This window comes from Balaenoptera physalus, assembly GCF_965194825.1.
Source record: "Balaenoptera physalus genome assembly, chromosome: 12".
In the NCBI taxonomy this organism is placed as follows: Eukaryota; Metazoa; Chordata; class Mammalia; order Artiodactyla; family Balaenopteridae; genus Balaenoptera; species Balaenoptera physalus.
The window spans coordinates 83,605,048-83,628,846 of NC_138897.1; the positions used below are offsets into that span (position 1 = coordinate 83,605,048).

General features: G+C 46.0%; 1 long non-coding RNA gene across 1 annotated transcript in view; it reads right to left on the minus strand.

Annotated features, from left to right (window-relative positions):
* The window catches only part of LOC309639549, a 79,328-nt gene that overhangs the window by 35,677 nt on the left and 19,852 nt on the right, over nucleotides 1-23,799 (minus strand). The window lies entirely within an intron of this gene.

Sequence of the window (23,799 nt, forward strand, 5' to 3'; positions counted from 1 at the left end):
CTTAACTGGTCTTAACTATGTGGATAACATGAATAGGAGGAGACAAATATCCTAGAACTATCCTAGAACATTATAAGCAGTGTGGTGTCATTGGGGTTCATGGAGCAGATATGCCAAGACCTGCAAACCATTCCCAAGGTAGGTGTCCAAAGAAACAACTTACACAAGGACTGTGCAGAATTTGGAAGTGTTGAATTGATGTTCAATGCACATTAGATGAATGGACCTTCCTGGGACACTCTCTGAACCCCACTCTTTGGAGGAATTCGCCCATGGATGAGTTCAACGGGCAAGTTCACGTAGATCTTATTAAGCAGAAAATACCACCTGTGCCTCAGGTAAGAGAACACCTGTGCCTTGGGTAAAAGAAGGGCTATCAGGGCTCATGGATAGGAGGCCCTGAAGAATGTCTAGGGTCCCCAGCCTCTCCTGACCTGTGGCTGCCAGACGACATGTTCCCATGGCAACAGAGGAGATGGGGAAAGGATGCCAAGAGCATCCTTCCTTTCAGTCTTGGGATTCTGTCCTGGGCTAATGAGATGGTGATGTGGGTGAAGATCTTGGCTGTTAGTGGGCAACCCAACTCGCTAGTCCAGTGCCAGTCTGATATAGTCATTGTCTCTAGAAACTTCTTTTCTACATTCTTTTCCAGAAAACATTCATGTGCCTAGCTCAGTGCTAGGTACTTGGGAATAATACCTAAGATATGGCCTTTACCCCTAAGCACCTCCACTGAAGATGAGTAATTATTTCTGAAAAGGTCATTTAAATACACTATAGTATGTGGGATTAATTTTAATTTAATTTTTATCTCACAAATTATCTCTAAACACACGAAAAGAGTAGACTCACCACTCCATTTAGCTGAAAATACAGTATGTGCAATTGATTTTTCATATTTATCTCATAAATGATCTCCAAACATATATGAAAAGGGCAAAGCCATCACTTTAATTAAGTTGAGATGCAAAAATGCTTGTCATAAGCTAGATGTTCAATAAATATTGAATGAATAAATATTGAAATATTGAATGAGTAAATGAATATTGAATGAATATTGAATAAATAAATTGAATGAACTAACCATCACGGGCAGAGACTGACTAGCTGCCCTCCCAAACCCCACCTTTTCCTCTCCGGTAGATGGCTAGACTGTATTTCCCAGAATCCTTTGCTGTTAGTGTAGTCACGCGACAGAGTTGTGGCCAGTGGGATGTGAAAGAAGTGTTAAGTGCACATCCTGACGTGGCCCATAAAAACTGCCCATGATGATCATTTGCCAGCTACATGGAGAGGCTAAGGCTCTGGAAGGAACTTGGGTCCCTAAATGAGCATCGTTTGGTGGTCATTGGTGGAAGACATCTCACCAATGAGGAGCACCTGATTGGCCTTCCATTGGGTGAAGCCACTGAAGTTTGGGGTTATTTGTGACAGCAGCAAGCTTATCCTGCCTTACACCACTCAGCCATTCCCTATCCGTTGCCAACTTTCAGACCTACAGCTAACACCTATGGCACCTTGCTGTGATTCAGAAAAGGCACCCTTTCCCCATGCTCACCCTGTCTGCTCTCTCTCCATTTCTCATCTAGACTGATATGTCCCCCAACATCAGTCATCCTGTATTATCGTCATGAATTTTGCAACCTCCATATACTGCCTGTACTGTTATACTTAATGATGTTCTTCATGCCAACTCATTTTGCTGTCTAATACGTTTATTTCAAAAAGCAACTTTATATTACTCCAGTCATTGGCATCCCAGGGTCCTTTACTCCAAATAGAAAGTCACCTTGAAAATAAACATACGGAACACAAACTATTGATGCTAAATTCTAGTCAGATAACTCTGGAAGGGCTCTGGGCCTGAGGGGAGCCGTCCTTCTGTTTAAGAGAGGTTAGCAAGTGTTGGAAGAGGTAAAGCAGTCAAAGCACGGAACGAGGATCTGCTACCTGAAGAAATCCAAAGGAATGCGAAGGAATAGAAAAGAGAATACGTTTTCCACTGAGTGGTGTCATGTTATATAATGTCCTGGTCCTGTATCTTCTGAAAGTCCCTCCCAAACTGAGAAACTTTGTTCTGAAGGGTCACGGAAGATGAAATGTGATCAGTTTCTGGGTCCTAAATATGTGGTTAGGATCAATGACATCTGGAGGGTCTTTGGCATTTTATCTTTTACTTTCAGCCTATCCTGCCCCATCTCTACCAACCCTGTCATGTAAGCTTTCAGAGCCTGTGGACCTGCCCCATCTTGGTTGCAAAACCGAGATGCAGTTGCCTCCAGTTTTTCCCAGGCAGAATCATTCCTGCTCCTGTCTCTGTGCTGCCTCCCCCCCCAACCCCATTAATCAGCTCCAATTTCTCTTTCTCAACAATGTCCCCCTCCTGGGTCCAAGCCACACTTTTATTCCCAGGAAACCGAACTCAGGTGGTGGCAAATATGACCTCCTCCAGGACACACACGGATCCCTCGTGACCACTTCGTCCTTGAGTGCCGTCTAAGGGGAAAAAGAAACAAATACACACACCTCACATATCAAAACCCAAAGCACTACCCAAGGAAGATTGGTGTATGTGTATATGTGTGTGTTTCAGTGGGGTGGTGTTCTCAAATGCCCCACCAGGCTGCTTAACAAGTTATTATTTTAATGACTTTGCAATTTTTTTTAAATAAATTTATTTATTTATTTATTTTTGGCTGCATCGGCTCTTTGCTGCTGCACGCGGGCTTTCTCTAGCTATGGCGAGCAGGGGCTACTCTTTGTTGCGGTGTGCGGGCTTCTTATGGTGGTGGCTTCTCGTTGCAGAGCATGGGCTCTAGGCACACAGGCTTCAGTAGTTGTGGCATGTGGGCTCAGTAGTTGTGGCGCAAGGGCTTAGTTGCTCCGCGGCATGTGGGATCTTCCCGGACTAGGGCTTGAACCTGTGTTCCCTGCATTGGCAAGTGGATTCTTAACCACTGCGCCACCAGGGAAGCCCTGACTTTGCAATTTGATTTGCACAAAACAGAGTGTGGATTTACAAAAGATCCCCAAGGCCCATTGCAATTCTTAAAATAATAATAATAATAATAATTTAAAATATTTTAATTATGTAAAATAATAGTAATTATAATTATCATTATTCTACAACTCTGCCAGGAAGTCTGTAGCTAACCAGCCTTATGATCGTTGGTGAGTCACTTTGCTTCTCTGGCTCTTATTTCTTCAACTATAATATTTCACCTAGATGCTCCTTATAGCCCATCCAGCCCCAAATATTTATGACTTTATAATTCTATAAAGTATTTACAAAGTCACTGCCACTGGGAAGACGGCGTACAGCTCTGTCATCTACTAGCTGTGTGTCTTTGGGCAAGTGACTCGACCTCTCTGTTCCCAGTATCTCCATCTCTGTAAATAGGCATAAGGATAGTGATTACCTGGTTAGGTCATAAAGAAGATTAATCGAATTAATCCAGGTAAAACACTAGGTATGGCACCTGGTATAATGCAGTAATTAAACACAGTGCTGGAATCCAAGCTAGGTGGACTTTTCCCTGCTTCAGTTTCTCTACCCATCAGATGGGGCTGCATACGGCATACCCCTCACAGAGCTGTTGTGAGGACTGAGTGAGAGCAGTGACTGGCACATGGTCAGCCCTTTGGATGCAGTTGTTATTATTACTGATGTGCTGCGGTGGCTGTTGTTATTCCCATGCCTCTGGCCCTGAGACCAGAAGAGGTGATCCCCGCAGGTGAGAGGTTCCTCCTACAGAGGTTTAGATTCTTTCAAGACTGGAAATTTCAGAAAGCCAGAGATAAATACAAAACCATTGCAACAGGGCCCTGCTCAACATCCTGGCTTTCCTGGGCAGCTCCCAAGGCAAGGTGGGAGCCGGGTGGGAGGGAGGGAGGATAGAGCCCTAGAGCAGGAAGGGCTGGGAGTTCATTACTGACACGCTGAAGATTCCAGGAAGACTAATAGGGCCCCCACGGCCCCAGAGATGAACAAACACAATCTTTGTGGCGTGCCTTTGTTAAGTAACTAGGGCAAACTCTCTGTGTGTGTCTGTCTTCCTTCCTTTTATTCTACTAATGAAAGAGAAAGAGAAGAAAGATTGCCCTTTAGAAAATCAGGAGACAAGGGGAAAGCCTTAAATGCTGAAACCCCAGAGGGCATTTTTGGAATCTACCCACACAAGGCAAATTCCTTGTCTTTCTAAATCCTTCCAACTGCTCCGCGGGCCAGGTGTTGGCGGCTAAGTTAATGACTGTCACACAGGAGATGAACAAGTTCAAGTTGGCTCTCGGGATCCGTGACTGTCAGAGTCAAAGAGAGAGAAGGTCTTCATTTGGGGATGTTCCAAGAGGTTGCCTGGGAGAGGCATCTGAGGACAGGGAGGTCTGACAAAACAAAGAAAGCCAGGTAGCACTTTATAGCAGAAGCTCTGGTCTTGAACCCTGAGTTCTTGTTTCAGGTCTGGTGCTCATCTGCTGTGTGACCTCAGGCAAGTCCCTTCCCTCCTCTGGGCTTTGATTTCCCTGTCTGAAAAATCAAAGGGTCAAAACAAATGGCATCTGGGCTCCCCTCTAGTCTTATCTTTTTGTGCTGAGGAAGCTGGACCAAGCTTTGAATCAGCCTCTGGGATATCATATTGAGAAGGCATTTAGAGACAATTATAGTGAACACTTCTGCAGTGATGTTGAGCTATATCCATTTACTATGGTGCCATGTTTCACCAGGCGTCCTTTTATGGGACACATGATAGATTATTCTAGTGTACGCTTTTCCCATGTTTGGGTTCAGAGACGGGATCAGAACCCTCGGTGATAAAGACTTAGCATGAATATATTGCTCTGAGTGCCAGAATGCAATTTTTAAAATGATCACCCATTTACCCATTCATCCGTAAAACCACTCAATCATCCATCCATCTATATATGCATGAATGCCTCCATCATCCATTCATTAATGAGTCCATTCATCAGTTTATTCCTGTATCCATGCATCCATACGTTCACCCATTCATACATATACATACACGTGTTCATCTATCTATTCATTTACTCAATCATCCAAACTTCCATTCATCCATTGATCAAGTCATACACACATACATACATATATACACCCATCCATACATGCATCCACCCTCTCATCCATGCATTTATACATCCATAAGTCCATCCAAATATCCATTCATCTATTCATACACATACCCTTCCATCCATCTAGCCATCCATCCATCCATCCATGTACTTATCCATTCATTCATGAACCCATACATGCATATATAACTACATACCTACCTACCTACATACATACCACACAGCCTCCTATCCATCACTTATCCATCTATGCACCCATTCATTCATTTGTCCATTCATCCATCCATCTATCTGCTCTTTGCAATGCCTTCAGAGAGAGAAGACCTTTGTCCATTCCTTTAAGGAGCTCACTATTTAGTGATAGATAGACAAGAGTACAGATATTTTCAAGAGACTGTGCAAACTCCTATGATAGGAAGTAAAGAGACAGAGGTGAGAATGGGGGAAAATATGTTGATAACAATAGCTACCAACTAATAAACAATTTCTTTATGCTTAGGTCATTGCTCATTGTTCACACCAGTTTTAGGAGCTGCATAGTATAATCTTCATTTTGATGATAAGGAAACTAAGGCTTAAAGAGGTTAATTAATTCTCCCATAGTCACATAGCAGGTAAGTAATACAGCTGAGACTCAGACAGCCCTGTCTGAGAGCCAAGACCCCTTTTCCCATATTCACTCATTCCAGAGGAAGAATAAGCAAAGAAAGTCAGAAACTTAAAGAACTCATCAGAAGCCTCAAGCCAGAAGGGACCTCCAAAAACCTCCTGTCTTGGCAGATAAACTATATCACAGGGGACAGGTGAAGGACCATTTCCTTTTTAAAGGAATGGAGATTCTAACACCCTGTAGGAGGTAGAATAATGACCCCCCTCCAAAGATGTCCATGTCCTAATCCCCAGAACCTGTAAACATGTTACTTGACATGGCAAAAGGGACTTTGCAAATGTGATTATGTTAAGGATTTGAGGGGGAGGAAGATTATCCTGGATTATCCCAGTGGGCTGAATGTAATCACCAGGTCCTTATAAGAGGGAGAAGAGAGGGTCAGAGTCAGGGAAGGAGATCTGAAGATGGAAGTAGAGGTCAGAGATTTGAGTGTGATGAGCCAAGGAATGCAGATGGAACATAGAAGCTGGAAAAAAGCAAGTAAATGGATTCTTCCCTGAAGCCTGCAAAATAAAAAGAGCCCTGCTGATACCTTGATTTTGGCCCAGTGAAACTGATTTCAGACCTCTGACCTGAAGAACTATTAAATAATAATAAGTTTGTATTGTACGAAGCCACTAAGTTTGTTACAGCAGCAATAAGAAACTAATACACACCATTTTGGTGTATACTACCATTATCAGCATCTCCTTCCCCAAGAGTCAAGAAAGACTTTTTTGTATTTGACAGCAGTATCCCTTCTGATTTTGTTTCTTAGAGAATAAACATTGAATAACTATTTTTATAACAGCATTATTGAGATACAGTTCACATGCCACAAAATTTATCTATTTCAAGTATACAATTCCATGGTTTTTATAGTATATTCACAGAAATGTGCATCACCACAATCAATTTTACAACATTGTTGTCACCTCAAAAAGAAACTCTGTACTCTTTAGCTGTCACTTCTCCAACCCCCATCTCTCCCCCAGCCCTAAACAACCACTAAGCTACTTTCTGTCTGTATAGATTTCCCTGTTCTGGACATTATATATGAATGGAATCATATAATATGTGGTCTTTTTTGACTGGCTTCTTTCACTGAGCATAATATTCACAGGGTTCATCCATGTTGTAGCATGTGCCAGTATTTTATTCCTTTTTATAGCTGAATACTATTCCATTATATGGATAGACCACATTTAACTTATCCATTCATCTACTGAAGAACATTTGGGCTGTTTGACCCTTTGGGCTATTATAAATAATACCACTATAAACACTTGGACAAGTTTTTGTGTGAACATGTGTCTTCATTTCTCTTTTCATTTCTCTTGGGTTGTCTCACTTCATCCCATTCTCTTCTAATACCTAGAGGTGGAGTTGCTGGATCATATGGTAACTCTGTGTTTAATCATTTGAGGACCAACCGAACCGTCAGAGTGCTGTGGCATTTCACGTTCCCACCAGCAGTGTAGGAGGGTTCCAATTTCTCTATGACTTCACCAGCACGTGTTATCTGTCTTTTTTGATTCTAGTTCTTCCAGTAGCTGTGAAATGGTATCTCACTTTGATTTGGATTTCCCTGATGACTAATGATGTCAAGCATCTTTTTATGTGTCTTTCTGCCATTAACATATCACCTCCTTGGAGAAATGTCTATTTAGATTCCTTGCCCATTTTTTAATTGGGTTATTTGTCTTTTATTGAGTTATAAGAGTTCTTTATATACTCTGGATACCAGTCTCTTATCAGACATGTGATTTGTAAATATTTTCGTATTTATCAAGTATTAATTACATATTGATATTTCTTAGTATTAATTAAATATTTCAAATATTTTCTCCTGTTCTATGACTTGTCATTTCACTTTCTTGATAGTGTCCTGCAAAGTGAAAATGTTTAATTCTGTTGCTTGTGCTTTTATCTATTTTTCTTTCTGTTGCTTGTGCTTTTGATGTCTATTGAATAATTATCTAAATAGGAGAATAATATATGTAAAATATTTAGCACAGGCAGGGTCTAGCATATTGTAAGTGACTGATCAATATTGAGCTGCTATTATTAACAATGTAAGGAGGCTCTAATCCAGTATTTGATACAGGCACTTGCATAGACATTCTCCCACCGATTGCTTCTAACCACCCTTGAAAGGTAGAGATTATTATCCCCCATTTACTAACAAGATACCCACGACCTGAGAAGTTAAATGATGATTTAGGTGGTTAAGCCAGGATTCTCACCCAAGTCCTTGCCAGATCCCAAGCCTGGCACTCTTCCCAGTATTGAACAGTGGCCTCAGCACTCTTCTAAGCCCTCTGGGCCAACAAAAGACAAAGTCTACACATTAGTGCCTGACTCAGGAGAGGACCATTTCTCAAGAACTAGGGGTCACTCATAGCAGTGCAGGATGGTACCTGATTGAGGAGGGAATGATGACACTCTGTAAGCAGGGCATATTCATAGAAGCACAGGGTTCTGCTATAGGCTGGAGTGACTTGGAGAGGGAATAGAAGTCCGTGAGACCTGGAGAAACCAGGGAAGGCTTCGTGGAGGTGGTGGCTCTTAAACAATAGTAGGATTTAGGTGTTCGAAGCAGGAAGTAGTAAAGATGGTTAGGTAGAAATGACAGAGACAGAAATGACTTTTCTGCATTAGACAAAAGGAGAAACAACTTCTAATAAGAAATAATGATAATGACAGTAACTATAACAATTATAATTGTTCACATGCCAGGTATTGTTCTAAAGTTTATATGAGCTTACTTAAGTCTTTATAATGATCCTTTGAAGCAGGTAGTATTATCATCCCCATTTTACAGATGAGAAAACTGAGGCACACAGAGATTAAATAATTTGACCCAGGTCACAAGTTAGAACTGGGAGAAAACCAGAATCAGCCAGTGGGGTTGTAACGAGAAGTAGAAGGCAAGAGAACATAAAACTGCTAAATAGCGTAAGAGCAAAGGCTATATACACCTAGACATTCATAAGTTGAATCTAGACATTTTGGGGTTCAATGCATGATTCTATCCACTTTCTGGCTATGAAATCCTAGCAAATTTCCTTAACTTTGCTGAGCCTGGAGTCTATGCCTGAAAAATAGGGAAATGGTTAAAGTTCCTAGAACGTTGATGTGAGGATTTCCAGAAATCAGTCATCCAAGTAGGGACTCAGTAAATATTTAAGTTAGTGGGGTGTGCTGACATTATTGTCTTTTAGGGTGAGGGCCTTAGAAACACAAGATGAAAGTCAAAGGAGGCCCGAGGATGTGAGCAGGTGTATCCCGGAGGTTTAGAATGCCACCTTGGGACCCACTCTCTGGATTCAAATATCAGCTTGGCAACCTCCTAGCTTTGTGCCTAGAGATAAGTCACTTTGTGTCTTTGACCCACACTTTTCCACATGTTAAAAGGGGATGGAAACAGGGTCTGTTTCCAAGGGTTGCAATGAAGATTAAATGACTTCAGGTACCGTACTCAGTGCGTAGAACAAGGCTGGGGAAAGGGAGGCTCATTGTGAGGGTTTATTCTCATTAATGCGAGGGGCCAGGCCCCAAGGGCACCCCAAAACCTCAGAACACGCCATGCAAGTGTTTTCTGAGGACGACCAGGCACGATGCATCCAGCACCCACAGCGGGAAAGCTGAGTGTATCAGCTATTATGCTGCCATCAATAGCTGTTGGTGTCATGGCCTTGGAGCCTCCTGCCTTATACATCAGAATCCATTTCACTCCCATGAGCATATGAACATTCAAGAAAGAAGGGGGGCGGGCCTCATTCTGTAGCTGAAAAGACTCCAGCAACTGCCCCAGCCCCAATACACACACACACACACACACACACACACACACACACACACACACACACACTCCCACCAGGAACCAGCCATTGTGTGATGCAGTTGAACTTTCTACTGTTCCTATTTGAGCAGCACGAGCAAGCGATTGCTTCCCAAGTCCTATTTATGGCCTTTTTGTTTTGCAGTAGTTGGCGAGGGCGCGGGTAGCAGACGGATATTGCTGTTTTCCAGAAAGTCTATTTAAAAAACAGAATGCCGTGACGGGTTGGGTTTGAAACAATGAGGATAAACATATGCTGTCGGTGATGTTTTTCTCTTCATTCGTTTGGACTTTTGTTGAAACCCAAATCTGAAACAACCATGAACATAGACATCCTATTGTAGAGACAGGGTTTTTTTTTCCCCCTTTATTTGTTAAAAAGATTCAAAAAAGAGACACCTTCAATATTTGAATCAGCTCTCTGATGAAATCTCTATGAACATCCACACTTGCCCTCAGAAGGTCTGGCAAAATCATAGTTAGTTCATTTGATGTATAATTGTGTAGGGCCATCTAGCTCATGGGGCAGGTAGAACAGGAATCAAATTTTGGCTCTGTCTTTTACTAACTATGACAAACAATTTAACCCTTCTGAGCCTCAGTTTCTGTAAAACAAAAGATAATAAGATTTGTTTTCATTTATTCATCCATTCACCTACTCAAATATTTTTTTGAGCACTAATTTGGGGCCGAGTAGCATTCTAGGCACTGGAGATAGAGCAGTGAACAAAACAGACACAGATTCCACCCTCATTCTTGTGCAGGAGGAGAGGTCATGAACAAAACAAGTAAGAAAACTGCATAGGAGGTTAAATGAAGAAAAACCAGAGCAGGGAAGGGGGATTGGGTAAGTGAGACTCTGTGTGTGTGTGTGTGTGTGTGTGTGTGTGTGTGTGTGTGTGTGTGTGTGTGTTGGAGTGGGTTGAGGGGGAGGGGTGGTTAGATACAGTGATCCAGAAAGGCCTCACTGAGAAGGTAACATTTGAGACAAGATCTAAAGGAGGTAAGAGAGCAAACCATGCAGATACCTGGGCAAAAATGTTTCGTGCAGAGGGAACAGCATGTGCAAAGGCCCTGAGGTAGGAGTGTGCCGGGTGTATTGAAGGAGCAGCAGGGAAGCCAGGGGTGGGGACAGTGGGGGGGTGGTGAAAGGGTGAGGAGGAGGAGATAAGGTCAGAGAGGTAAATTTATGAAGTGTTCTTGAGGATTAAATCATTGCATGAGCCACATACGTAACAGATATACAATGACCAGATTTTAGATGGTGAACCCATGAAAATGAATGAGTGAGTGGAAACTGAATGGATATCTCATTTATCCATCCAGACACTAGGACTCAGAGAGGTCTATTGACTTCCCTAAGTCCACTCAGCTGGCTCATGAAGAATCTGTGGCTAGACTTCAGGACCCTTCCTTACTACCCAACATTTACTCTTCCCTAGGTTATTGACGCAGATAAAAATCTTGATCATTGCCCTCCCCAATGCCAACAGTTGACATTGTGAAAAGAAGGCATCCTGGGTGCACAGGACAGCACCCCATCACAAAGAATTATCCAGTCCCAGATAGCCACAGTACTGAAGTTGAGAAACTTTGGCTTAGGGGAAGAGCCCCAAATCTACTACTGTTTTTTCCCTCTTCGAACTCCCATTGTTTTAAACTCCATTTGGTGATTCTAAGGGTGTGTGAGGAGCTGATAGTACAAGATTGAATGGGGGGTGGGACCCACTAGTCCCCCCACCCACTCCGGGGTTGGGCTGGGGGGTGACTCCTGGCTTGGATGAACTCAATGTATTTCGCCTTCGGGGGGATCTTTGTTGAAAGCATTAGCATGGACTGTGGGGTGGGGGGGGGAAGGGTGGAGCTAGGAGCGAGCACAATTTTCCAAAATAAAGTCATAGATAAGAGATTAAGATCCCTGAGACTGTTGCTGTACTGTTCACAGCACAAAGCCTTTATCCAGGGCTTTCCTAAGCATAGAGGGATAACAGATATTATCAGGGTAGCACATGAAAATAATGGTATCTTAGTTCGAAAGGGTGGGTCTTCTCTTTTGTAAAGAGTTCAGCACACTTCCGTCCACACTCGCCTTTCACAAGGACCAGCCTACGGGGAGACCCCGTATTAAGCCAACTTGGAAGGAGGGACTGGATTGAGAGCACGTTTAAGAGCATGCCCAGGGCTTCCCTGGTGGCGCAGTGGTTGAGAGTCTGCCTGCCAATGCAGGAGACACGGGTTCGAGCCCTGGTCTGGGAAGGTCCCACATGCCGCGGAGCAACTAGGCCCGTGAGCCACAATTACTGAGCCTGCGCGTCTGGAGCCTGTGCTCCGCAACAAGAGAGGCCGCGATAGTGAGAGGCCCGCGCACCTCGATGAAGAGTGGCCCCCGCTTGCCGCAACTGGAGAAAGCCCTCACACAGAAATGAAGACCCAACACAGCCATAAATGAATAAATAAATAAATTAAAAAAAAAAAAAAAGAGCATGCCCAGTGGGAGCATTATAGGGGCCGTAAAGAAGATAACTTAGTTTTCTTGAGTCTCAGCCTATAGATTCATTCATTTATTCAACCAATATTTACCGGGTGCCTACAATGTGTCAGGTTCTATGCTAGATCTTAGAGACACAACTGCGGACAAGGCACGGCCCCTGACCTACAGAGACTCACAAGCTAGAGAGAAAGGAAGACAAAGCTGTAGGTACAATCATATACGGGCTCTTCCCCTGGAGTCCAAGGATCACACAGAGTGATGGAGGCTGTGACAGATAAGATCAGAAGGGCGTGGGAGCCAAGGGACGTACCTCCTCCATCCAGGGATTCAGGGAAGGCTTTCTGGAGGAGGTGAGATCTATACCAGTTTCTCAACCTTGATGCTACTGACATTTTGGACCGGCTGACTTGGTGTCATGTGAACTGTCCTGTGCATTTCAGAATGTTTAACAGCATCCCTGGCCTCAACCCACTAGACGCCGATCAGTAAATAGCACCCTCCCCCCAAAGTCGTGACCACTGGACATTGCCAAATTGTGCCCTGAACGACAAAATCACCCTCCCCTCCCTTTCCTCTGCCCCCGCACCCCCAGTAAGAACCACTGGTCTAGAGAGAGGTGCGAAGAATGTGCGGAAGGCAGGGTCGTAGGAGCCTCTGGACCACTGCACTCTGTGGCCTTGTGCTGTGTGAGCCAATGTAGGAGGTGGAATGTTATTCCAGAATCCACTGAAGCTGCTGGTAAGTGCCATGATCTGGTCTTGGTTTTCAAAACTCCCTCAGTGACTGAATGGCGGGGGTGGGGGTGGGGCGGTGCTGTGAAGGTGGCATGGGTGACCAGAAGGAAGGTCTTCCCCAATGAATCAGTCTGGGGCCTGCAAGTGACCCCAGTGGACCTTGCTTGGCGCCAAGACTGGAGAGAGGAGCCCCTCCCGGGCCAGGCTTGGCCCCTGGGCTGACACATCCTCTCGGGCAGCAGTCCAGGCGCTGAGCCAGGGAGGAGTTCCTCTTCCAGGTCCGCTGGTTCCAGGAGACAATACCGCCATCCCGGCCACCCCGTGACTCAGAGCAAAGGGCCTTTCCCTTTCTGGAAAGATTGCTCAGTTTTCAACGAGGATAACGTGTCAACGGGAGAACATTGAGCCTTTACATCAGAGCCAAGGCACTGTGGGAGTTCTCCTGGCTGAATCCACAGCGCCCAAGGGAAGGAAGGGACCACAGGCCTGAAATCTATGATGTGCCAGGCCCAACGCTCAGCCTATGGGACCCTGTGTTAAAACGTACAGCATACTTTCTTGTCACCTCATCTATCATACGTGAATGACCATTTTTCAAGGAATTAGAATAAAGTGCACTTCGCACTAAAACTATTTTAAACTTAATTTCAACTAGGTTCCTTATTAATATCAGTGATCACTCTTCTGAAGGAAGTATTGCCATCTTACAGATGAGGAAACGGGCCCTGAGGAGTGCAGTAAATTGCCCAAAGTCACACAGTTCAGGAAACTGGGGATTCAGGGATTCAAATTCAATCTATCTAAGAATAAACTCTGAGTTTCTGTCCCTTCCCATTCTTTCAAAGCTCTTCAGACTTCACACATAAACATTTAAGACTCTAGATAGTAACACTTCTTCAAATTCTGGGTGTTGGAATTATCAGGAGCTATAATTCTCTTTCTAATTGATTTTCCAAATTTCTCAAAAAAAAAAAAAAAAAGAAAACACCCAGCAATCTTGCAGCTAATAAAGATAAGAGCAATGCATACCATTTATAGACTGTGATGTGCTTATACAGTATATACCATACCTCTCTCTCTCAAAGTTCAGACCTATGCTACAAAGTCCATACTGTTATTATTCCCATCTTATTTTTTTTTAATTTTTTTAACGTCTTCATTGAATTCGTTACAATATTGCTTCTGTTTTATGTTTTGGTTTTTTGACTGCGAGGCATGTGGGATCTTACCTCCCAGACCAGGGATTGAATCCTCACCCGGTACATTGGAAGGCTAAGTCTTAACCACTGCACTGCCAGGGAAGTCCCTATTCCCATTTTACAGATGAGAAAATCAAGGCTCAGAGAGGCCTTCCAGTTAGGAAATGGCAGAGGTACAATTCAGAGTGGAGTATGTCTGGCTCCAAAGCACTCAGAGAACACAGCATGATTTTAGTCCCCGCCCACACTGTGGGCTGCTTTCTCCTCGGGCTGAGGCAGCCTTGACAGCCGCAACCAGCAGGAAGGTCATGGGCAAGACAGCAGCACCTGAACCCACTGCTTTTCTTCCCTGGAAAACAGCAGGGCTTTTATGCAGCACCAGGCAAGTATCTGGGGCTCTTGATGTGACCTTGGGAGCTCTCAATAGGAACCGGCTTTTCTCTCGCTCCCCTACATTTTCAAACCTGCAAACTCTTCTGAAAACTCAGGCACCAAGGAAGGTCACAGGGACAAAGGCACCCACTCTGTGTTTTCAAGAAGGATGTGCCAGGATTCTCCCTGCAGCAGCCAAAGCCATCACCTTAAACTGGTACAAGATCAAATCATTCCCCAGCTGAAAATTCTCCACCTTTTTTTTTTTTTTTTTTGGTATCAGATCCAAATTCCTTATGTAGCCCCTCTGACTTGGCCTGGCCAAAACTTCTACGCTTCTTCCCCTTTCTGGCCACAAACACCCACACCCATGAATATCCATGGTCCTCTGCACTTCCTGTTCTCTCTGCCTGAGACACTGTTCTCTCCATTCATCACTGGTTCCATCTCCTCCCCAGCTTTGATCGGGCTGGTAGCAGGGAGCCATACAAGTTTCCAGAACAGAGGAGTAGAAAGAGAAAGAAACTTGCCTTACTGATCACCTACAACGGGGCTGGCAGTGTGTGGCATTTAATCGAATTCTTTCACCATCCTCTTAGGCAGTGTTATAGATGAGAACATGGTGGTTTGAAGAGGGATTGTCCTGCCCAGAGCCAGCCAGTTTCCAAGGACAGAGGTGAAATTTAAACCCACTCTGCAGTCTGCCTAATTCCCTTCCCCTCTTTACATCCATGGTCAGAGCCTTTTGAGTCATGAGCTTGGGAAACTCTGGGAAGCTCAGCTCTGGGGCAATTCATTGTCCCAGTGGGAGCTGGCAGCCTTCACAAAGCGTCATTAACCTCCCAGGAGGCAGAACTCACCAAGGATTTGGACTTCTTGCTCAGCCAGCCCATTGACCGGAGAATAAAAGAGCAAAGGCACCTAGGAGCATAAATCCATCCAGTATATCTGGGGATTAAGAGCCTCTTAGCATTCTTGCTACCTGTAATTAGATCCCCCAACGAACGGGAACGCTGGTGATGGTGGAGAAGAAAGAATACGACCAGTAAGTGACAAGGGAGTCTTGTCAGCATGGTTTATGGCCCTACCTCAGCCCTCCCCAAACAACTTTCTGCCTGATCTCTATCAACCCTGGCTCCAGGGGCAGCTGTCCTTCCGTGTTATCTGCAGATCAGCTGAAGAACCAAACAAGGCTTAAATTCCCACCCAGGGCTTGTTGGTGGATTAAGGCAAGACTCCCAGACATCACATGGGGGCCTAGAGCGGAGAAGGTGTGTGACCTTTGATGGAGCTGTCAGATGACCCCGACAAGTCCAGAAAACACCACTCGGCAGGCCAGATGTTCGCAAAAGCGCAGAGGCAGGGCGCGGTCCCTCCTCTTCCGGAACTCCAGAGCGCCAGCGTAAGCTGATGTTTTACTCTCTCATCCAATCATATGGACTACTTAGGACACCTGCATGCCTGGGCCACACGAAGCTCTCCACAGCAGGGTTGGCAAACTTTTTCTGGAAAGGGGCAGATAGTAAAGACTTCCTACTTTGTTGCAACTCCTTGAGTTTGCTGCGGTGGCACAAATCAGCCGTAGGCAATATGTAAATGAATGAATGAAAGAATGAATGAATAATGAGTGGGGCTGTGCGCCAGTCAAATAGGCAGTGATCCCTATTTAGCCCGTGGGCCACAGTTTGTCAACCCCTGCTTTACAAAGCATGTGAGATCCTCACATAAGTGTATCAGCATTTCATGAAATCATCTTTTGTCCAAGGTAGAAAGAAGGTCCTTCTTCAGGGGAAGATTTTCCTGAAAAGGTGGATGAATATGGCTTGGCATCCTTCCAATGACCTACTTTTCCTGGGCCAGGTTGAAACTACATGGACACCTTGCCTCACTAGAATCCGGAATTGCAGGTCTGTTCTCGGCTGCACCCCCGATGTCTAGGAAATGCCTGGCACGTAGTAGGTGCTCGATGAAATAATTGTTGAATGGATAAATCTGCTGAGCTTCTGGCAATAACTCAAAACATTCTGGGCAGGCTTTTTTCACCCTCTCAGTGATAACCTTGCTGGTCCAGCCTGGTGTGTCCCAGGAGCTTTGAAAAGGGTTCCAACTGGAGTTCTCATGAGTGGCAGCTGCCCTGGACGAGGCCACTTAGGCAAGCTAGAAATGCCCTTCCCTCTTCCTCCGCTGGCTAAAGTAGCTGTTAACCACTACCCAGAGATATAAATTGGTAAGTAGAAAACACCCCAGTGAACATTTCCACATGAATCATTCTGTGAATGTTCCATCTTTAATTACTTATTAAAAGCAGACCAGATTTTCCTAATTGGTTACAGTGAACATGTGTTACATTTGTAATTTAAAAAAAAAAACAACCTTTTCATGTGCAAACAAGGATAGAAAAGCAGGAAGAATTTTCCTCTAAAACATTTGGTCAGGTTTCTCAGACTTCGGAGTGGGTCGGCACCACCTGGATGCTTGTTAAAAAATACCAATCCCCAGGTCCACCCCCTAGCAGCTCCTCTGTGATGGTTCTGGGAATCTGCATTTAGAAGACGTGTTCCCTTTAATCAGCTTCTACCAATTGCTGCAGCTTTTAAAAGGACAGTGCAAGGCATCAGAGCCCACCCCACCCCCAGAAAGAATCCATATTTTGAAAAGGAGAAAATGGACGTCCTGTGGCTGTTATGGAGGAATCCAGTCTGTGAATTACCTGTGAAGGCCTTTGACCCTCCCAGTTTTCTCTCTTATCTGCTAGGTCGCCTATTTGCTCTGTTTCCAAAGTGAACAGAGCTGACTCCAAGTCAAAGCATCTTAGGCTGCTTAATTACCGTAATTGCCACCCCAGGCTGTAGATTTTATGTTAATGCTCTACCAGGTGATTCATGTGGTAATTTACACACTGAAGATTTCACCAAGATTTACCTTTTAATCCTAAACTCACTCAAGACACTAATGCCCACACCCCCAGCCCTGGAGCAGCTGGAAGTGAGTTACAGGCAAGCCTAGGGACCTCACACAATGCCTCCTCCAATTCCTGTCCCCACCTTGATTTCCTCCTTGTCATCTGTCCTTGGGCAATCCGAACTCTCCCTTCCCTGTGACAGGCAGAGCCCTACTTGCAGAAAAATGCCCTGGCCAAGTCGTCAGCTCCCAGGGAATAGAGACAAAGGACTCAATCTTCACCTCTCAACAGCTGTCCCCACATCCATGGAGGAACCTCCTGGCAGGAGCCTCCAGATTCATCTTCCCAAATCACTACTTTGATCATGCTAGTCACAGCTCAGACACCTTCGTGGCTCCCACTGGCCACAGCTTTAAATCCACACCTTTTAAGCTGACTTTCACAGCCCAGCCCTGCTCTGTTATCTATCTCTGCATAACAAATCAACTATCATGTATTATTCTTATGTCTCTGGGAAGCAACTGGGCTCAGCAAGGCAATGTGTACATAGAGTCTCTCATGGCCTTGGAGGATCAGTGGCTGGCGCTGGGGCCACGGTGAAGTCTTCTTCACCTGCACATGTGGTACCTGGGCTAGGAAGACTTAAACAGCAGGGGCTGGAACAGCTCCAGCTCCCTGGGCATCTCTCTCTGTTCTTTGTGATCCCTCCACGTGTTCCCTCCAGCATGGCAGCTTCAGGATACCTAGACATTGTATAAGATGGCTCAGAGCTCCAAAGGTGAATGACCCAAAAGGGAGGGCCAGGCAGAAGCTGCATCTCCCTTTATGACCTAGCCTCCAAAGTCACGCAACATCATTTCCATTGCAAGACACAAGGATCGCCTATATTCGAGGCAAGGAAATGAATATCCACCTTTTGATAGGAAGAGTGTCAAAGAATTTCTGAGTGTGTTTTAAAAGCACTGCAAGCCCCAAACTCCTTTTCAACTATATGGGGCAGGATTTCACTTTTCAAGAGGGCTATCTGCCTCCAGTCAAACTGCCCTACTCATTGTTTTAAAACCACACTCAAAATTTGCCCTCTCCAGTCCTCCATTCACCCTATTATCTCTGCAAGCAATGCTCCCATTTTGCCCCCTTGATCCCGCAAAGCCCATCTCACCCTTAGGTCTCCCCCTTATAAGCTCAGTCTCTTGGGACTTCCCTGACGGTCCAGTGGTTAAGACTCCGCGCTTCCACTACAGGGGGCGTGGGTTCGAAGCCTGGTCGGGGAACGAAGATCCCGCATGCTGCGCAGGGCGGCCAAAAAAAAAGCTCAGTCTCTTTCTTATGCCAATTATTCATTGTAAAATTTTGTTGGCAATTAGTCATTCTGTGCTTTGTGACATCTATTCCTATCTTGATGTTTGGTTTAAATCTTTTAGGATTTAATTTCTCACGTGGATACTTTACGTCCTTAGTTGGCTGGCCAAGTCTTCGTCATAATCACCATCTACAGGGCACTTGCTATGGGTCTGGCATAGTATCGATAATTGGTCCACTGCCAACAGTCACTAAACTTTTCTGGACAAGAGGCTGGAAACACAGGGATTAGTAACTCGTTTTACTGATGAGAAACTAAGGCACTGACAGGTTACCTCACACGGCCAAGTTCACATAGGCTCGGAAGCCACAAAGCTAGAACTCAAGTCCATTTCTCCATATCCCAAAGCCTAAACTCTTATCCCCTTGGTTGACCCATCTCTTACTTTTTATCTGTATGTCTTCTATCGTCTCACTCAGGCCACTCAAAGAGCATTGTCAATTTGATTTTAAGGTGTCTACCTTGATTTGATTTTCATTTCTTTACCTGGGGCTTGGGTACAATGTCAGACATAAGCCGAGCATAAAGGAGTTTCTTAGAAATAAATAAAAGTGTACCCAGTTAATAGTGTGGGTTTGATACAGAAAGATGACTTGAGTTCCAAAAAGTACTGTTGCAAAGACTTTGGAATTAATTTTTGGGTCTTCTCCTGGTTCCTGAGTTGCCTGTATTGCCTGGTCCAAACTCTTTCCCAGCTACATTTCCCCACTTCTCAAAGACGAACACCACTTTCTTACACATTCTTCAAGCTTCAGCTTTTCCGAGAAGTCTTACAAACCCCCTGATAAACCACCATCCTTCCCTTCGAGTCTAGATCAGTTCCCCCATTACGCCCTGCTACAAGTTGAATTATGTCTCCTATAAAGGTATGTTGAAGTCCTAACCCCAGGAGCCTGTGAATTTGACTTTATTTGGAAACAGGGTCTTTGCTGATGTAATCAAGTTAAGATGCGGTCATAAGGTGGGCCCTAATCCTGTATGACTGATGTCCTTGTAAGAAGATGAGAAGTGGCACATGGGGAAAATGCCATGTGACAACAGAGGCAGAGCTTAAAGTGACGCAGCCAAGGATTATCTGCCGCCATTGGAAGCTGCAAGAGGCAAGGAAGGATTCCACTGTCCAGGCTTCAGAGAAAGGAGGGCCCTACTGACACCTTGATTTTGGACTTCTGGCCTCCAGAACTGTGAGAGAATAAATCTTTGCTGTTTTAAGCCACCCAGTCTGTGGTTCTTTGTTACCACAGCTAGGAAATGAATACACACCCTATCCTACAGTATTTCTTGGATGCCCATCTGCCAGGTAAGTGTCAACCCTATGAGAGCATCAGTCCTGCCTTGCCTGCTGCCATACCCTCAGAAAGCACATAGTAGGACCTCAGTAAATAGTCCTTACCTGCATGTACGGGTGGACGTTCCTCCGCCCCACGTTGGTTGAACATTATCCAGACCCATCACTGTTCATGTCACCCCAGAACCACATAGCCATGGATGGTGCCCATTTGGCTGGATTCTTCCCTCACTGGGACACACAGTGAATTCAGAAGGGCCTGGAGACTTGTGTCTGCCCCATCTAACTGTCTTAATCCCCCTGGTCAAGGATACCCTAAGGATCATCTTCGCCCTGCCCAATAAGCTCCTCACCCTCTGAGTAATTAACTAATGGGTGGTTAGAAGTAATTCGACGCCTATCAGAGTTGAACAGCCAAGACCTCTTTGGAAGTCTTAAAACAGAGATTATTTACGATGCACAGGCCTCAAAACCAGGGAAATAAACCTAAAAACTCCATGGACTAAATCAAACTCCTTGCCTCAAATGGAAGAAGGCATAGGCTCCCAGCATTCTTATAGCCTGAGCTGTATTCAGCCACTAACCTCTCTCCTAAATTGCCCATCCAAGATAGACCATTATTATAATGAAATACCTCAGCCAGGAATGTTCTGGGTTTCAGCTAAAAGGTTTTCTTTCTGACTGCTGTGCTCACAGGCACTGCCTTAATTTGGGGGAACTTCCCCTTCGTTGTCTTGAAAAGACTTCCGACAGGTCTCTTTCTATTCTATTTAATTTGCTTCATTTCGGCGTGTAGCTCAGCATGCCCCATCCTAATGATGATGAAAACTGGAAAAGATGGGGCAGCCCCAAGAAAGGATTAAGGAAAGAGAGCCATCATTTTAGTGAGGGAGACACGGGAGCGAAGCCTCAGGTTCTAGAAGGTCCCGTGTCTTCCTGCCCTCTGTGAGACAGAGCTGAAGGGAAGAGGTCAGACTCGGATGTTTGCAGCCTCTGGACCCTCCGGGCCTCCCGGTTAGAACTGTGAGTTATAATGGTCATTGCACAGGGCTGTCCCAGGAGGCTCTGACTTTAAGAGAAGTGTTAAATGTCAGTGCTAAATTCTGAAATGCTCAGAGCTCAAACTTAAGGGAGGCCGAGTGACTGGAGGCCTGGTCAAGACTTGAGGAATAAAGGGCTTGCAGGCCAGCTGGCCGTTTGAGGTCCTGTTTACATGATGTCTGCATGTCTCTTCCAGCCTCCATCCCCGGTCTCAAATTGGCGGTCCCAGGACCAACTCTGGCCCTCACACATGTTTGGTTTAATCTGCCCAGTGCGTGTTGGTTTTATATTTTTTAATGCAATTTTACAAACTGGTCATGATTTTAAAAATGAGAAATTCCACACTAAAATTTCCAGTTCCTCTTGAAAAAATCAAAAAATCTAGTCCGATAAGCCGGTATCTCCTGTCCCCAGTTAGGTGGAGAATACCCACCCTTACCCACCTCACTCACTCCTCTCACAGGCCTGGCTCTGGTGAACAGATAGTTTGGGACACCCCACCCCCCAACCATTTAACCCCTAGGCAACATTGCCCTCATATATTCTACAGTAACAAAGCAAATGTCACCCTTTCCACAAAGACTCTCCACCCAACCCAGACAGAAAGATTCCCTCCTAGTTCTGTTATAGGTTTGTGTTTCATTTGCCTAACTCATTTGGGTATAGATCCTCCCCTCCGTCCGAGTTATCTGAAATAACTCCATTCATCCCTCATGATGATGCACAGGTGTCACCTCCTCCATGAAGCCTTCCCGGATTGTTTCTCCTTCCTGCCCCTCCAAGATAAGTTAAGCACCCCTCCTCTGTGTAGCCATTAGCAGTCTGTTCCCCCCCATCCAGGCTCTTAGCACCCTGCATCAAAATGTCTGTTTCTTCCCTGTCTCCCCTGCTGGGCAATGGGGGCTGCGTATGAATTCTATGAACTCAGCATGAAGCTCGGAACCTGGCACCTGGGAGGGTCTCTGAAAGTGTTTGAAGAGAGAGAAAGTGGGACAGAGAGGAAGGAAAGGCTCTTCGCTCAGGACAGTCAGAATGTTGACAGCAAGAATGCATAATAATAATAATAGTAGTAGTAGTAGTCATGATAATGATAGCACCTAACACCTTGGGGGGCGGGGGGCTTTCCGTGTGAGTCTTTCACAAATTAACTCACTGTGTTAGCTTAGGTGTTCTGGGAAGCAGATGCCTAGGTGGAATCACAGTCAAGGGATTTGTTGGGATGCCTGTGAAGGATGGAGGGTCAGGACACAGAAGGAGGCAGGGGCAGCATGCAGACTACAGTGCGGTCTGACCCCTGGGACAGGAGAGGGGGAGGAAGTAGAGGGACTGGGCAGGAATTGCCTAAGACTGCAGCTCTGAGAAAGTCTCAGCCAGGGTGACAGGGAGTGCCCAACAAGGACCACTGGCGGAGGAGTCCCGAGCTGTGCAGGAGGGGCCTGGCTGTAGCAGCTCAGGCATGCACAGTCATTGGCTGGGGGCAGCCCCGTGGACAGCGTGCCTTCGGGGTGAACACTGCGGTGGAACTGAAGACGGGTCTGCTGAGGGCTGTCAGCCGGCCCCTCCTTCGCAGCTGGGAGGTCCAGCCCCACTGCTGCAGCACCTGCTTCATCCTCATGAGAACACCTAAAGAGCCATTGTTCTTATGGCCCTCTACCAGAGGATGAAACCTGGCCTTGGCAAGGTGGGTGATGTGGCCTAAGGCCACACACACACACACACACACACACACACACAAACGGCTCTCAAAGATGGAAGCAGATATCAATACCAGACCAGCTGGCTCCCACTTGTGTGTGTCTGTAGCCACCCTGCCCTGGGGCTCAGGGATCTCAGCAACCCTTGGAGAAAGACACTGATGGCTTAGAGTGCGGGCTGACGGCTCAAGGCCCATTTTACCGACGGAGAAGGAGCATGAGACTGTGGGCCAGGAGCTGACTCGTCCATCCCGGAGTGAGGCCAGCAGGCAGGCCCAGGACTCCTGGCTTCTCTCTGTAGCCCAGAGGAAGGAGACTCAGAGGCACCAATGTTAGGGCTTAACAGAAGGTGGATTTCCACCAGCTCCTTGTCAACCCCTCTCTCCCCACGCCCCAATAACGATGATAACACCAGCCAACGCCTAAATAACAACTTTTATGTGCCGGGACTGTTGAAGCATTACACCTTTGCACTCCGTTAACTCTCCTGGCAGCCCTATGGTGAAGGCACTTTTTTATTCTCCCATTTGACAGAGAAAATTGAGGCACAGAGAGGGGAAGATGCTTACCCAGGGCCACAGCTTTGTAAATGGCGAAGCTGAGATGCAAGCCCATTAGGGCTCCGCTGCCTTCAGCAAAGCAAGTACGAAGAATGTATTTGACATACGTGTTGTGTGAACAGCATCTTTGGAAAATGGTGGTTTTTATTGAGCTGTGAAATACAGATGTTGTTCAAATGCAGAAGCTTTCTAAACACGCCGTCTTCAGCCCAGCCTCCTGGCCCCCCTCCATCCACACCCCACCACCACCGATTGCAAGCCCCGGGGGACGGCAGGGGCTGTTGCCACCCGGCCTCCGCTCAGGTCAGGTGGTTGGGGCAGGATCGGGGCGGGGCTCGGGCGGGCGCCGGGCTGGTGGGGCGCGGGTCCAGGACGCTCGGCCGAGCAGCGGTCACCGGCCTGCGTGCGAAGCCGAGGCCGCGCCCGCAAGCCCCTGCTCGCGCCGTGCCTGCCGCCGCCACCACCCGCCCGGCCGCCCGGCCGGCCACGGAGCGGCCGCCGCAGACTCGGCGGCGCCAGCGCACCTGCAATAAGGCCCCGCCGCCGCCGCCTTGCGCCCAAGGCCGCCCGGCCG